General features: G+C 43.7%; 2 long non-coding RNA genes across 5 annotated transcripts in view; one reads left to right on the top strand and one right to left on the bottom strand.

The window, feature by feature from the left end:
• The window catches only part of LOC310826278, an 89,592-nt gene extending 78,149 nt beyond the window's left edge, over positions 1-11,443 (top strand). For 2 of the 4 annotated variants that reach the window (XR_014555664.1, XR_014555666.1), the window contains exons 3-4: positions 9,330-9,410; positions 11,238-11,443. This is a non-coding gene — a long non-coding RNA (uncharacterized lncRNA). Of the gene's footprint in view, positions 1-8,570; positions 8,656-9,329; positions 9,411-11,237 lie in introns of all 4 variants that reach the window. The other 2 variants (XR_014555667.1, XR_014555665.1) reach the window with 2 other exon arrangements.
• The window catches only part of LOC310826361, a 683,860-nt gene that overhangs the window by 416,068 nt on the left and 250,170 nt on the right, over positions 1-17,622 (bottom strand). The window lies entirely within an intron of this gene.

Here is a 17,622-nt window from a genome sequence, read left to right as displayed (position 1 = left end):
CAAAGTGTTGGTACTGGCCTTTAAAGCCCTAAATGGCCTCGGTCCAGTATAGCTGAAGGAGCGTCTCCACCTCCATCGTTCTGCCCAGACACTGAGGTCCAGTGCCAATGGCCTTCTGGCGGTTCCCTCGCTGTGAGAAGCCAAGTTACAAGGAACCAGGCAGAGGACCTTCTCGGTAGTGGCACCCGCCCTGTGGAACACCCTCCCACCAGATGTCAAAGAGAAAAATAACTACCAAACTTTTAGAAGACATCTGAAGGCAGCCCTGTTTAGGGAAGCTTTTAATGTTTAATAGGTTATTGTATTTTAGTGTTCTGTTGGAAGCCGCCCAGAATGGCTGGGGAAACCCAGCCAGATGGGCGGGGTATAAATAATAAATTATTATTATTATATTATTATTATTATTATTAGAGACAGGCCGCTATGCACTCCACAATTAAAAGAGAATTTAATTCTGCATTGAGAACATTCACATTCCTGTTACAGATAGGTAGCTGTGTTGGTCTGCCATAGTCAAAACAAAAAAATTTCCTTCCAGTAGCACCTTAAAGACCAACTAAGTTAGTTCTTGGTATAGACCAACTAAGTTAGTTCTTGGTAAGAACTAACTTAGTTGGTCTTTAAGGTGCTACTGGAAGGAATTTATTTTGTATTCACATTCCTTACAGAGAAACAATTCTCTGATCTGCCTAAACTATACACTCCAAAATAGGATGGCTTCGGATTTTAAGGAGGCCCGTAGCAGAGTTAACTTGGTTCTCAAACTTAATCCATTCCGGAAGTCCGTTCCAAAACCAAAGTGTTCCAAAACCAAGGCATGTTTTCCCATAGAAAGTAATGCAAAACGGATTAATCCGTTCCAGACTTTTAAAAACAACCCCAAAAACAGCAATTTAACATGAATTTTACTATCTAACGAGACCATTGATCCATAAAATGAAAGCAATAATCAATGGACTGAACTATAAAATAAATAAGACAGTATTGTAGATTATCATCCACATAGTCACAAAAACAAATTAACTGAAAAAGCCTCAAAAACAAAAATGCAAAATAGATAGCAGAAACAAAAGCACCAAACTTAATCCATTCCAGAAGTCTGTTTGACTTCTGAATCCATTCCAGAAGTCCGTTTGACTTCTGAAATGACTTCTGAATCCATTCCAGAAGTCCGTTTGACTTCTGAAATGTTTGAAAACCAAGGCGCAGCTTCTGATTGGTGCAGGAGGCCCAGAAACAATAGCCAACAGCTGCATCGGATGTTCGGTTTCCAAAAAATGTTTGAAAACCAGAACACTTACTTCCGGGTTTTCGGTGTTTGGGAACCAAGGCGTATGAGAACCAAGGTACCACTGTACTCTGATGGGCCCCCTTTTGGTGGACCCTGGTGGTGACAGTGGTAGGTAGGCAACCATTTTAATTTACAGAGCAACTCAAAGTCCTGTATTCTTTGGTTAAATCTCACCCTAATCAAAAACAAATCTTCTTGTGTGAATCAGTCAAATTCAACCCACCAAATATATTTGAGTTTTTGCTGCATTTTCTCAGAAAAGAAAATGCCCTGTTTTCGGGTAAGACCTTAACTGATTGCACTCACAATACTGTTTCTGGACCCTGGAGTCTGCATTAAAATCCCCCATGGAATAGGCTTGTTCAGTTTTAATTAATTATGTGCAATGTAAATTTGTGCACAACAGCATATTTTAAAAAAATAAATAAATAAAGAGGAAAACATATTAATTCAGAATTCAGATTTCCCTATATATATTTAGGGAGGGAGAGGGTAAACTAGATATTTTCAAGTACAAAGCCCCGGACTCTCCTTGATGTTGCTCAGCTGTGGTAAAGAATGAAATCGTTGACTTCATGATGCTAAGCACTCCACTGGGAAACACAAACAGAGTTCATAAACTGAAGCATTCATTTCACGAGCTTTTATTAAAAGGTTTCACCTCTAAATTGAACTGTCGTACGTTGTTAGAAAACTTAAGTTTTTCTTTTTTAAAGCGCAGTTTCTTTTAACTACGCATTTAAAAGAGAGAGAAGCTTTCTGCCTTTTTTCATATATTTCGGGCTTGACCTCTTTCACGCGCGGTCAGCAATCTAGAGAGCATTTAATCAAATTGGCTGGAAAATAAAATTATGTTATATGTAGTCTGCTCCTCCCTGCCCACCCCTCCCCCCCGGGTGCTGCCGAAGGAGTTCCTGTTCCCCACCGAAATCTCCAACACGACCCTAACCTTGTTAATGTAGTTTTTCGCAAATTCTGTCTATCTCCCCAGCAGGCTCTTTGGAGTTCACTCCGAGAAAAAAAACACACTACAGTCTAAGATTAAAAGATATCCGCCAGATGAGAAGGACATTCGGTAATTTATAAATCATTCATTGGTGACATTGCTTTCTGCAGCTTTTCAAGGAATTGGATTAACTGCTTTTGCAGTTCCTTCAAATGTTGCTTTTCTACAGACAGTGTCATAGGTCATTACCGGCTTTTCCCTTATGTAAGCAATTCCAGCTTTCTATTAAAAATACTAATTTCCACCCCACTACAGAATCTTTTTTTGAAGAAGCAAGTATATTAAAAAGAGAAGAAGGAAGCACCACAACTTGCTTTGAAATATTAAAGGAATATATTTAAGTGAAGGGCTTCGATGTAGGGGTTCCCCTCCCCCCCTTCCTGGTTCCCGATGACAGTAAGATTTTAGCCTACGAAGTCAATAGTAAATTTTATTAAAGTCATTATTTTCCTGTTCCAGGCCTCGCTCTTTAAATAAACTATAGCTGACAATGCTGTCTTACATGCCGCCGTGCTGCAAAACGGCCTTCTCTTTATTACCACAGGGATGTTGCGTGAACATTGGAAGGTCTTTTTTCTGCACTGGTAAGGGCTCATTGGCACAGCTGGCCTTTGGCGGTTCTTGGCAGGCAGCTTTTATAGGTAGAACCTGTGTGCCTCCCTTTCCAGGCAGCCCTGAGTGGAGAAATCAGTGCTGAAACCCACTTTTTGTTTGCTTCCTTTCTCTTTCCACATTCAGCACAAACAGCTGGGCTTGTGTCAGATTGGTGACCCTCCATTGACAGGGCGCCCCCTGGTAAAAACATCTAAGACCAGCATCCTGTTCTGACAGTGAAGTAGAATGTCATGAATGAGCCAGCGCCCAGGGTAGGTTTGCAGCCAGCTCCCAGGGAAGGGTTGCTGCCAAATGAAGAAAGCAGTCAGGAACACAGAGGGTTAACTGCCATGCAGGATGAGCACTGGCTAGTGCCAACTGCCCCACCCCTTGGAATTCCCCCCCCCCCCAATAAGGGAATGGTGGAGAACAAGCTAGAATGCAGTCAAAGCTCGCTGGAAGCAATAACAGGCTGGAAAGAGTTAAGAGGCAGCCTCGCAGAGAATGGGGAAGAGGAGGGAGCTGACCCACTCATTCCGAGGTCTCGACGAATGGGAGGGCTGCAAGATAGGAAGCAAAACAAAAGACGTATGAAGCAAAAGTTCAGTTGCTTCTTGGTCTCGCGGGAAGCAGACTTCAGAAGGGTCATCTTGATTGATGATGGCGGAGGCTGTGTTGAGAACGTCCGGAGCTATCTGTTTGTTTTGACAATAAACCATCCTTTCCCAATAACAACGCTCACTGTGGTATCAAGCTGGGGACTGGACTCCTGAGATAGAGTAGAGTTCGAAGGGACCACAAGGGTCATGTAGTCCAACCTCATGCAACACAGGAATCTTTTGCCCAATCTAAAGCTTCAACCCATGACCCCAAGCCCTAAATTGTGATCCCCAACAAGTGGTGTTTAGAGGTATATTGCCTCTGACATGGGAAGGAGAACAGAGCCGTCGATAGCCCTATCCTTTACTAATCCAGTGGCACCTCTCATCAGTAGAAAACGGATCAAAATCCTATTTGGAGTTTCCTTCGGAAGCAGTCCTGCACTGCCTCCCGCCCTTTTCCAAAGGCTCCACCAAACCTCCAGGACAGATCTTGCTCTTGTGGTGTGATGTGTGCAGGAAGCTTTACAGGAGAGGGAATCTTATATTTCAAGCCCTTTGTGGCCTTGCCACCTGCAATCAACATGATAGAAGAAGAAGAGGAGGAGTTTGGATTTGATATCCTGCTTTAGCACTCCCCTAAGGTAGTGGGTTAAACCACAGAGCCTAGGACTTGCCGATCAGAAGGTCGGTGGTTCGAATCCCCATGACGGGGTGAGCTCCTGTTGCTCGGTCCCTGCTCCTGCTCACCTAGCAGTTCGAAAGCACGTCAAAGTGCAAGTAGATAAATAGGTACCACTACGGCAGGAAGGTAAACGGCGTTTCCGTGCACTGCTCTGGTTTGACAGAAGCGGCTTAGCCATGCTGGCCACATGACCCGGAAGCTGTACACTGGCTCCCTCAGCTAATAAAGCGAGATGAGCGCTGCAACCCCAGAGTCGGTCACGACTGGACCTAATGGTCAGGGGTCCCTTTACCTTTTAAGGAGTCTCAAAGCGACTAACAATCTCTTTTCCCTTCCTCCCCCACAACAAACACCTGTGAGGTGAGTGAGGCTGAGAGACTTCAGAGAAGTATGACTAGCCCAAGGTCACTCAGCAGCTGCATGTGAAGGAGTGGAGATGCGAACCCGGTTCGCCAGATTACAAGTCCACTGCTCTTAACCACTACACTACACTGGCTCTCTTTTCCATGCAAGGCCAGTTCCAGGTGTTGAGGGGCCTTTGAACTACAGTGGGTGTTCTCAGGGGCTTCCATATTTCTGCACTAACTGGCAGTGATCTTCCAGGATTTCAGACAAGCTGTACCTGGAGATGCCCGGGATTGAACTTGGGTTCTTCTACATGTAAAGCAGATGTTGCCCCACTGAGCTGCACCCCTTCTATCCCACCCAACAAGGCTGGCTTAAGAGTCTGGCATCAACTCCCATCTTTGCTGATTAAGTTCTATTTTCCTTCCACAACAGGAGGTGAGGAGGGAGCTGGAAGAAGGCGAGACAAGACAAGGTGGAGCAAGGGAGTTCAGGAGGTGGGAGAAGACAGAGCTGGACGGGATGAGCAGAAGATGCAGGATGGGAACCTCTGGTGGGAGAAAGGAGGAGCAGCAAAATGATGGGGGAGATGGGGTGGCAGAGGGGGAGTTGGGAGCAGGAAGATGTGGTACAGTAGGAGAAGAAGAGTTTGGATTTGATATCTCGCTTTATCACTACCCGAAGGAGTCTCAAAGCGGCTAACATTCTCCTTTCCCTTCCTTCCCCACAACAAACACTCTGTGAGGTGAGTGAAGCTGAGAGACTTCAGAGAAGTACGACTAGCCCAAGGTCACCCAGCAGCTGCATGTGGAGGAGCGGGGAAGCGAACCCGGTTCCCCAGATTACGAGTCTACCGCTCTTAACCACTACACCACATTGGCTCTCCAGTGAGATGGGGTAAGCAAGAGTAAATGGAGAGCTGTAGACTGTAGGGAGGGACAAAGGAGAGCAATGTTCACACATTGTACATTCACACTTGGCATCTACCCAAATGTGAGTGTTCATACAAAAGACTGTACACTTGTTCATTTGCACAGATCAGCCATTTGCGTACACAGATTTTTTACAGTCATTGACTGCAATGTGTGAAAACCCCTGAGATGATGAAATAAGAGGGGAACAGCAATTTCTCCCTCTTCATCCTCCTACAATTCCTGGCAGTGCTCCTGTGTTTCATTAGCCCAAACTAAAATGAATACATTATACCATGTAGTACTTTTTTTTTAATAATTGGAAATATATATTCTATGACCCTCAAGGTCCATTTTGAGTCTCTGGCCAAGTTGTACCTTGAGTAGGGGAGAGATAGGTTATGTAAACTGGAAATTCTGTTTGATTGCGCCTGATTTTGTTAGAACTCTGTGCAAAGTCGGAATAAGAACATTGTTAAGGCAGCCGGGTGGTGATTGTGTGTGGCTCTGCCTATCTTGGGTTCCCGGCAAATACCCAGTCTTTCCCCCAGCATTGCTTGTTCTACTACAGAGTTTAGGCCCAGATGAGAAACTACAGCAATGCTGAATCAGACTTCAGAAGTGTCCCCTTCCTCAATATTTTCAGCACAGCTCATGCAATCCAGCTGCCCCCTCTGCCTGTTAAAAAAAAGATCCTTGTCAATTTAAAATATAATGAGGCATTTCTCCTCCCCTCCTCTTCTCTCCAACCATGGGTCTTCCTCAAACCACATGCAATTAACCTTGATTCTGTCATCGGGCTGGGTGGGTGTGGGATCACATTATGAGGCGTTTCTGTGTTCCTGTATTACTTAAAAGTGCCAAGGGAGCCTTTGCCTATCAGCAGGAAACTTTAAAGATCTTTAAAAGCATGCATCCAAACCTTCTGGCACCAATAAAGTGTGTGTGCGTGTGCACAGGTGGCTAAGTATGAAAGAAGTGGGATATGTTTATAGTATAACTAGGAGGAGAGGAATAAATAATGCTGCGATGTGGCTCAGAGTCAGTTTTCTGTTACTATTGGAGTCAACTTGCAATAATGCCCTTAGTAGTGGTGGCTGGTGCTTATTGGGGCTGGTAGGGCAGAAGGCAGAGGGACGCGGGTGGCGCTGTGGGTTAAACCACAGAGCCTAGGACTTGCCGATCAGAAGGTCGGCGGTTTGAATCCCCGCAATGGGGTGAGCTCCCGTTGCTCGGTCCCTGCTCCTGCCAACCTAGCAGTTCAAAAGCACATCAAAGTGCAAGTAGATAAATAGGTACCACTCTGGCAGGAAGGTAAACGGCATTTCCGTGCGCTGCTCTGGTTCACCAGAAGCGGCTTAGTCATGCTGGCCACATAGCCCGGAAACTGTACGCTGGCTCCCTCGGCCAGTAAAGCGAGATGAGCGCCACAACCCCAGAGTCGGTCACGACTGGACCTAATGGTCAGGGGTCCCTTTACCTTTACTAGGGCAGAAGGCAGGGAGGCTAACAGTAGGGGGAGCCAGAGTCAATGGCAGGCAGAGCCAATTGATTCTAGAACTCCATGCTCTGAGATTAAGGAGGAGGAATCTGACCACCGCTGCTACCTTCTGGGCCAGTTGTAAGTAAGAGGACAGGCAGGTGAGGGCAGGAAGAGGGCAGGCTGTGGATGTTGGGGCAGTATCCCATTAGCATTAATACACTAACTTCTACTGGTCTTCAAGTCATCACTGAGATGCAGAATTTCCAGAAATTTGGAAAGCGTGGAGAAAAGACAAATGTATTTTAATGAGGATTTCTTTTCCTCCAAAGAAAGTAAAGGGAAACAGTTGAACTGAAGATGAAAATCGGAGAAAGGGTCATAGCTGAGCAGAAAAGCATCTACTTTACACAGTGAAGGTAATTGAGTCAGTTCCTGGCATCTCTAGACAAGACCCCCAACGTCTTGGAGAGATTCTGCTAACCAGGGTAGGCAAAATTGGACTAGATATGTTGTCAGCCTTGTCCCTACCGCCCACTAGTGGGCATTTCAGGATTCTAGGTGGGCGGTAGGGGGTTCTACAGCACAAGCTGAATCCTCTTTCCATCCAGCACTGGTGGGTGGTAAGGAAATTTTACCATCAAGAAAGATGCATTAGTGGGCGGTAGGTATAAAAAGGTTGACTACCCCTGAGATAGACAAATATGCTCAGTATGAGGAATTGCCCAAAATGTCTTCCCACTAAAAACAACAACCCCACCATCCTCCAGCAGTTAATGAGAAATGAAAGGATAGAAATTTTGGTTAAATGCTCATGGGTGGTGTAGTGTATTGGCTTGCCATACCAGAAGCCGTTGAGTCAGCACCCAGGTACTCTGCCGTTTCATTTTAGTTCTGCATTACAGGCAGCAATGGGTTGTTCCCTCCATAAAATGTTTTGTATTATATAGAGTTGGAAGGGACCAAAAAGGTCATCTAGTCCAAATCCCTGCAGTGCAGAAATCACAGCTAAAGAATCCCTGGCAGGTGGCCATCCAACTTCTGTTTTAAAAAATCTCCAGTGAAGGGGAGTCCACCAGTTTCTGACGTAGACTATTACATGGTTGAACACCTCTCACCATCAGTAAGTTCTTGTTGTTGTTTAGTCGTTTAGTCGTGTCCGACTCTTCGTGACCCCATGGACTAGAGCACGCCAGGCACTCCTGTCTTCCACTGCCTCCCGCAGTTTGGTCAAACTCATGCTGGTAGCTTCGAGAACATTGTCCCACCATCTCGTCCTCTGTCGTCCCCTTCTCCTTGTGCCCTCCATCTTTCCCAACATCAGGGTCTTTTCCAGGGAGTCTTCTCTTCTCATGAGGTGGCCAAAGTATTGGAGCCTCAGCTTCAGGATATGTCCTTCCAGTGAGCACTCAGGGCTGATTTCCTTAAGAATGGATAGGTTTGATCTTCTTGCCGTCCATGGGACTCTCAAGAGCTTCCTTCAGCACCATAATTCAAAAGCATCAATTCTTCGGTGATCAGCTTACTGCAATTTGAAGCCACTGGTTCAGGTCCTGCTCTCAGGAGCAGAATAAAACCAGCTTGCTCCATCTTCCATGTGACAGCTCTTGAGATATTTGAAGACGACTATCATATCTCCTCTCATCTTCTCTTATCCAGGCTCAACATAACCAACTCCCACAACCATTCCAAAGGCTTGGTTTCCAGATCATTTGTGTCGCCTCCTCTTCATGATACTTTTCAGGTGGGGTGCAGGTTTGGGGTTGTTGTGGGGTTTTTTTTGCTGCAGTTGCCTTATTTTTGAGGAGACTGAGGGATGAGCCTTTTCTTTCATTTTCATTGCCTGAAACCCTGGAGAGCCATTGCCAGTCAAAGTGAACAATGCTGAGCTAGATATAAGATATCTTGCTTAGCTCCTATCTACCAAATTCTGATAGAAGGCTTCAGTGTACTGGAATCCCCTTTGGATGAGACTAAGATAAGGCAAACTGATTCCTCCCCAAACAGAGGAGTTGTGCAATGTGTGTGGGGTGGCGGCGGTGACCTCTTTCGTTTTAGGAAAATCTTCTCTAGTGGAATGGGTGGAGGAGCAGCCCACAACTAGCTTTAAATTTAAAACAAACAAACAACTCACCTTTCCCTTGCTGAGTTGGCAGCCACCATCTCTTACAAAGTGCATGTCCAATGGGAAATGAAAGGCAGGAGCTAAACAAGCTCCATTACTGCCCGTTTTTCATCTCTCAGTCTTTTCTATCTAATAAACTCCTGGGTTCTTGTGGCCAAAGTGACACTGGAAACGGCAGCCAATGACACATTGCAGGCATCCCTCTAAGTGACTTTTATCCAGTGACTTTGAGAGCAGGTGCAAATAGATCTGTGCAAGGTGATTCAGAATGGTTTGTTCTTCATTCTTTTCAGTTGTTGGTTGCCCAACATCTTTTGGAGAACATTTTTATTCCTGTCGACAAAATCTCGCTTGCAAGGGGCACATGTATTCAGGTAAGGAAATTACAAACCACAGTGCTAAGCGGCACTTCTTTCAACACATTTCCTACGAGCGTAATGACACGTGCAAAAACTCACTGGATTCTACTTTGTGGTTCTGCTGGCTTGTGAGCCAGTGTGGTGTAGTGGTTAAGAGCGACAGACTCGTAATCTGGTGAACCGGGTTTGCGTCTCCGCTCCTCCACATGCAGCTGCTGGGTGATCTTGGGCTAGTCACACTTCTCTGAAGTCTCTCAGCCCCACTCACCTCACAGAGTGTTTGTTGTGGGGGAGGAAGGGAAAGGAGAATGTTAGCCACTTTGAGACTCCTTTGGGTAGTGATAAAGCGAGATATTAAAATCAAATTCTTCTTCTTCTTCTTCTTCTTCTTCTTCTTCTTCTTCTTCTTCTTCTTCTTCTTCTTCTTCTTCTTCTCTTGAGCAGGGCATATCAGCAGAAAACCAAGCTGCCAGTTCAAATGTTGGTGGGCAGCAGTTGCCTGTCTGTCCATTTGTCAGTTCCTTACATGAAGCAGAAGATCTCCAAGTTTTCACACAAACATTTCATTTGAAGTTGCACTGCATCATGGATGTTACTATTTTAAGACTGCAATCGTTCTCATGCATTCCGATTTCACTTCTGAGAGTAAGGAGCAAGCACAGAGATGTAAGATGCACTAAAGTCAAGGTAGACCACATTACGTGAGCAAAGGGAAGCTGTAAAATGAAATCTTTATGTACTTCAGGAGGAAACAACAACCAACCTGGGTGGGCAGAATCACACCACGTCTGGAAGATTCTTCCCTGAGAAGCTGCAGTTGCATGGCTCACCACATGGGGCAGTGGTCAGCAGTCATTGACATATATGAGAGAGGGCCCTGCATGGGTTAGAAGAGGGTTCCTCAACCTCAGCACTCCAGATGTTTTTGGCCTACAACTCCCAAGATCCCTAGCTAGCAGGACCAGTAGTCAGGGATGATGGGAACTGTAGTCCCAAAACAGCTGGAGGGCTGAGTTTGAGGAAGCCTGGGTTAGAACATGCAAACCTTTGAGCCCCCTCATACTTCCTTTCAGCCCACAGGGGATAATCTGAATCTCCCTAAAACTGTAGTTTCTCCTCTATCTCCTATTTGTGCTTTGAACAGCCTAATACAGGTGTGACCTGTGGTTGAACTCTGATAAAGACTACTCAGCAATAACAAATGCTGCTTTAATATCTTCCCCACCCTATGAGAATTTTTGCCGATCTTCTCAAAACTATTTTGAATTCTGGTAAAAACTGTTGAAGGATACCTTGAACTTAGCTGCGACATTTTGCTTCATTACAAAATATCGCTTGGCTTCCTTTGAAGTTCATCAGGAGAAGTTCATTCAAGGATGGAGCCCCCAAATCAAGTCGGTTCTAAATTTCACTTTAGGCAACATTTTGGTGGGAACCGACAGCAACCAAAGAAGATGCCAACTTCCTGTTAGTTCCGAGGTAATTTGCGGGGTTTTTTTACCTGCATTGTTCCTCTTTGGGTTGAGTGAATAAAAGGACTTGGGCTGTTGTGTCTCCTCCAACTTTGCTTAGGAAAAGGCTCTGTTTACAGTGAGATCATTTTGTGTGGACTTCCGGAGAGAAGCGGGTCGAGTCAAAGGTGGCTCGAAGGTCAGATATAAAGGTAATATTTGCCAAACTGAGTAGTGAGCATTACAGAGAGAAATGTCAGGAAAACTCACCAGGAATCTTCAGGCTGTAATATCCTAAACTTCAAATAACTCTGTGTGTGCAGTCGGACAGCTGTGTTGCCCTGTATATGCTTCACCCGTGACATTAACGAGATAGTCCTTTCCTTTACAGGTTTGTCTGCATTTGAGGCCATCAGAGATCTTAAAAGTAATCCCATTGGAATGAAGGACATCTATTAGAAAGCTGCTTTGGGGCTGTCAAGAGACACTTGGGCTGAAATCTGATATGCCCCTATCTGGCTGTAAGTCTCATCTGCATGCCATAATAGTTGTTCATAAAAGCTAAGTTGCATATGGTTTCTCAGTGTAACGTTCCTAAGTTAAAACAAAAAAAATTCCTTCCAGTAGCACCTTAAAGACCAACTAAGTTAGTTCTTGGTATGAGCTTTTGTGTGCATGCACACTTCTTCTTGCACACAAAAGCTCATACCAACAACTAACGTAGTTGGTCTTTAAGGTGCTACTGGAAGGATTTTGTTTTGTTTTGACTATGGCAGACCAACACAGCTACCTATCTGTAACTGTTCCTAAGTTAACTTGCATATCCATAGTCTCTTTTGTTTCCCCCCTATAATCATTATTTTCATATACTTCTCCTTGCTTCCCCCTTCCCCAAAGCCTATTCGTGAATAATGTGCTGTTGATTTTGCTTTTATATCATTACATTCATATATTTCATAAGCTGCAGTGTATTCAATGATCTCCTGCCGATGCCTTTAAAATAAATCCTTTCTAATGTATTTATATTAATGTATTTATTTTATTATTAACTTTGTATACTGCTCTTCATCCGGAGATCTCAGGGTTCTTCAACAGCATAAAAATAGAAAATAAAAACATAGAATACATAATAAAAACAATAACAGTAACAAAACAATAACCCCCACCCCCTTCCACAAACACATTTAAAAGGGTATGGGATGTTAATCAGTCCGAAGCCTGGTTGAAGAGGAATGTTTTCTCATTTTTCCAGTTATCCACATTTCCACATCAGTTTGAGATTTGTTTTTTAAAGTGCTAAAGAAAGATGATTTTAGTGTGTTTTCCATAATATAATCCATATCTGTATGCTACTTCCACCGACTCCTGCCAACCTAGCAGTTCGAAAGCACATCAAAAGGGCAAGTAGATAAATAGGTACCGCTCTGGCAGGAAGGTAAATGGCATTTCCGTGTGCTGCTCTGGTTCGCCAGAAGTGGGTTAGTCATGCTGGCTACGTTAGTATGCCGGCTCCCTTGGCCAATAAAGAGAGATGAGTGCCGCAACCCCAGAGTCGTTTGCGACTGGGCCTAACGGTCAGGGGACCCTTTACCTTTACCTCCACCGATGTATGCACACTTCACCCTAGTACAGTATTCAACATCCCTGTGCATGTTACTTGGCTGAAGAACTGGATTGCAAAATTTGAGAAATTCTGAAATTTTGTAGGATTGCTGCGCTGCACTTCACTTCACTTCATGTATTGTTTTAGAAAGTGTCATTTGGGTAACTGTGCCTTTAAGTGTGAATTGAATAGAAGTTCTCTCCCATGGCATTCACTTAAGGTGAGGTGTGGGGCCCACTGGCAAAGCAACCACCACTTCCACTGCTATGATGTTTCCCAATGGGCAGGGTGGGATGTAGAGGGCTCTTCCTTAATTCCTTCCATTGTAGGCAACACCTGCTGCAGAGATAACATATAGTCACACCAGTTCCTGATCCACGTCGAGGAAGCAATGGCTCTGCTCCTGCTCCCCGCATGCCCCTGACATGCACTGGTTTACTCATTCTGCCAGTGGAACACAACTGGAAGAACACAGAAGAACTTAGGAAGAACTCTGAAGGTTCAGGCCAATGGTCCATCTACTCCAGCATCCTGTTCTCAGATGCCCACACCTACCTACATCTACTACTATGCTTACACCTAAACCATCAAAGCTTTCCATGGAAAGGCCAGGGGGCCAGTGGCAGTGTGTCATCTCACTGGCTGCGAATTACAGATGTCACAAAAGTGGCACTGGCACTCAATGGATTGAGTCTAGCAGGGATGGAGAGCCTATGGCCTTCCCCAAGTGTTGTTGGACTTCAGGTCTCAGCTGCCCCAGAAAAAAAATGGCCAATGTTCAAGGAGTTGTAGTCCATCTGCAGGGCCAGAAGTTCCCTTCCCTGACCTGTGGGCTGCTTAATGAATCAATGAAATGGAAATAAAATTGGATTATTGCCCAAACTGCAATGTGCTCTATGGGAGGCTACCTTTGAAGGTGACCCGGAAACTACAACTAATCCAGAATGCGGCAGCTAGACTGGTGACTGGGAGCAGCTGCCGAGACCACATAACACCGGCCTTGAAAGACCTAAACTGGCTCCCAGTATATTTCCGAGCACAATTCAAAGTGTTGCTGCTGACCTTTAAAGCCCTAAACGGCCTCGGTCCAGTATACCTGAAGAAGTGTCTCCACCCCCATTGTTCTGCCCGGATACTGAGATCCAGTGCCAAGGGCCTTCTGGCAGTTCCCTCGCTACGAGAAGCCAAGTTACAGGGAACCAGGCAGAGGGCCTTCTCGGTAGTGGCACCCACCCTGTGGAATGCCCTCCCACCAGATGTCAAAGAGAAACACAACTACCAGACTTTTAGAAGACATGTTGGAAGCCACCCAAAGTGGCTGGGGAAACCCAGTCAGATGGGCGGGGTATAAATTATTATTATTACTATTATTATTATTATAGGTTCCATTTGAATATATTATTTCTTAAATTTATATACCAACCTTCATCAAAAGATCTCAAGGCGGTTCACAGGATAACACAGATAAATAATTAAACCAAAAACAATAACCTCCACTTCCCCACACTTATCCAATGAAAATAGGGATGTCCCATTCCATTAAACATTTAAAAAAGAAGACTTCCCTATACAGGATTGGAAAATAGGGACACTTGGAGGATCTCCAAACACCTTTAAAAGGCTGTAGAGTATTAACCAGCCAAAGGCATGATTGAAGAAGAACATTTTTTCTGGGTACCTAAAGATATGTAATGAAGGCGCCAGGTGAACCTCCCTGGGAAGAGCATTCCATAAATGGGGAGCCACTACAGAGAAGGTCCGTTCTCATGTTGCCACCCTCTGAACCTCACATGGAGGAGGCACATGAAGAAGGGCCTCAGATGAGGAATGCAGAGTCCGGGATGGTTTATATGGGGAGAGCCAGTCCTTGAGATACTGAAGGATATGTGAGATTGAAAAATCTGAGCTACAACTCACTGTTAGAAGCAAAGGCTACCATTGATATTTTCTTGTTTGTTACATAACAATAGTTGGACTGGCTTTTAAAATATATATACCTTTCAGTCTCCTTCCTCCCTATTAAGCCATGGAAGCTCTACTCTCCCAATTAAAGATGTGCTCTTCTTAGAAATGTTGATGGCTCCAGTCCCTTTTTTTGAATGAACAATGCTTCAGTCATATCTAAGCATGCAGAAACACAAGCAAACGAAATAGATAAAAGCAGATAAAAGATGTTATTGGATTATTTCATCCCCCTAGAACAGAACTTGTTTGGGCAATCAAGGGCTGTGCTTTAAAAATGTCTTTAAAGAAAGTCAGATTTTCTTTAAAATAGGGACAAAAGGGGGCTTGATTAACTAGACTGACAAGCTCCAAAGATCTCTTGAGTGTTTAAATTAAGGATTGCATGTTCTTGAAACTTGACAAGGAAGGCAAGATTGTCACTGCTTGGTGCACACAGAGGTAATGGCACATTAAGCCCTTCTGATCTTTATTATAGGCACATTGCATCCATTTTTAAATTTCTTTTTTTGTTTTGTTTTGTTACCTATTGACCATTTTAATGAAAGTTTTGAACATACATACATTTTGACTACTTGGCAGGCTCTGAGTATTTCTCTGTTGGCAATAGAATTGGACATGCCATACAACTAGGGAGGGAGGAGAAATCCAGTTCACATTTAAAGGTGAACTTAGCTAATTCACGCTTTCTCAAACAATATGCAAACGCAAAGAATCCATCAAAATTCACATTTTGCAATGAAGTTCCCCAGCCAACTAAATGTGCACAATGTGTGTGTGTAAAATGTGCATATAAATGCATATATTAGGTAAAATAACATCCAAAAATGCATTCAATTAAGGAATATTACAGAATTGTATATTGGTCAATGCTCCACTGAAAAATGTGTATATTAGGAAAAATTACACCAAAATGTTGAACTCTGGGTTGGTTTTGCTGTTGTTAAAATAGGGCAATGTAGGTTTTTTTTAAAAAAATCTTAAATGAAGCTTAAATGGGGGGGGGATCATTCACTGCTGTGCTTTAACAACAAAAAGAGCCACAAACTAGAGCTACTCAACAGGCAACATTTTAGACAATTTCACTTCTTGCAAAGACTGTGGACCTAGAAATACATGAAATATGTAGGGAAACATAGAGCTATAAAGTTATAGAAGTATGTAAACAGTATGTAAAGTATGTATACAGAATGACAGAATAACATGAAGGTTCATTGGGGAGCCTAAGGCAGGTTGTGGATGGTGGCTACTGACCCCAAATCATCCTGATTTGTCTCATTAGCTGGCCCACACACAAAGGTGATACATTTATGAAATCTGGAGTACTGCAACATGTAGAGAGGCTACAGGTTCCCCATCCCTCACATTACTTATGGTCCGGTTTGTGTAATCTCTCCATCTTTCAAGGTGAAAAATCACGTTATCATGTATACAAAATACCACTCATCATGCATCATGTAACATATGTCAGGAGAATTGTGTGTGGGTGTGTGCGTGCATACACACACCAAGTCCACAACTATGGGAAGATAATTGTCAGGTTGGTTAAGTAAGGGCATTGTGAGTTAGCCCACAAGTTCAACCTGTGCCTCAATCACACACACACACACACACACACACACACACACACACACACACACACAAGTTCTCAGAAGATGCGCTTGTATATGTGAAATAGACCTATGTGTCAGCAAAAGAAACTTAATACATTGCTAGACAATGTAACTGAGATACTTGGTTGACAACCTCTGGTCATTGAAAACATCCCAACCAAAATTAATTGTGATGTAGGAAGCTTTGCTCAAGGGAAATATGAAACACTGCTAAAGGATCTCTACTTTGTGGTTTTTTTAAGATCCGCCCCCCAAGAAAACACATCCCTATTCACCATTAAGAGGAGAAAAAAGATCAAAGAGTATTATTTGCTGTTACAAAAAACAACAACAACCCACAAGCCTAGGTGTGTAGTTTTTCATGTCTTTCTACAGTGAATGTCCTGCCCATGCCTTCATTAAATAATACTCCAAAATAAATATATTTGAAGAAGTTCACCCGGAATGGGCATGGATAATTTAATCTTTGAATTAACCCGTCTCCTTTCCCCCTTTATTTTATTTTCTGAATAGAAAGGGAGGGGAGGGAAGATTATATTTTGGCTGCTTCTGTCACCTGGCAAAGGAAGAGGGAAGGGGGGGAGTTAGTGGTGGAAGTGCTAAGAAGAAGAAGGGAAAAAAAGTTACTGTGTGCAGTTAATATCGAACAGCAGCCATCTCCAGATGATCCCTGCTGCATCCAATTTCTGCCAAAATGCTTTCTGTTAAACCTCCATCAAACAGACACACGGCGTACAAAAGAAAACCTCATCACCAAGGGAAACTAATCCACCGGTGCGCAATGTAAGCCTGTCAACTTTTTATTATAAGAAGTCATCACTCATTTCAGCGAAGATTAAAAGTATGACTAAATTGAGAAAATCCTCTTAGCCATTCGGAATTTTAATAGAGGAGAAAAGGGGGTGAGTAAAAAATTTAAACTGCGAGTGTGCATCCGTGCTGGTTGCCCATATATCTTTATATAGGGATCTCGCTCTCCCTCTCCCTCTGTATGTAAGAGAGAGATAGAGATAGAAAAACCGCATGCACATGGGTGCAATGGTAGAAAATATAGGATAAGGAAAGCCTGTTTTACACAGGTTCACACACACACACACACACAGAGAGAGAGAGAGAGAGAGAAAGAAGCTCTTCCAAATTCATAAATAAACATACAGCCTGGTGGTACATTTCCCCCCCTCAGTTACCACAGACAAACAATTTCTGATTCAGACGAGCTTAAGAGATAAGGATGGAAAATGAGTCCTCACTGCTTTAATTACATCGCCATTGGCAACAAGGTGTTACAGTGGCAGAATAACAATTGCTTTTTACATTGAGTATGGATTCAGGGTCAATATGCTATTTCATCCTAGAACACACCAGCAGATGGGAACCATGTTGATTCTGGGACTCGGCCCCTCCAGGTAAAGTTAGTTTGATGAGCAATTGGAATAGTATGCATTACATATGTCTATACATATATCTATATATCTATAGTCTCTCTCTCTTTTAAATGGAACTTGCTTTTGCCTCCCCACCCACCCCTCCAGATTATGTACTCAATGCTCTATGTTTCACTTAAACTGTCATTTGGAAAATGTGGGTAATTTCCCCCC

Source organism: Podarcis gaigeae, assembly GCF_964106915.1.
Source record: "Podarcis gaigeae genome assembly, chromosome: 10".
Lineage (NCBI taxonomy): Eukaryota > Metazoa > Chordata > Lepidosauria > Squamata > Lacertidae > Podarcis > Podarcis gaigeae.
The sequence above is the reverse complement of the archived record's forward strand: the minus strand, read 5'-3'. Positions and strand labels throughout refer to the sequence as shown.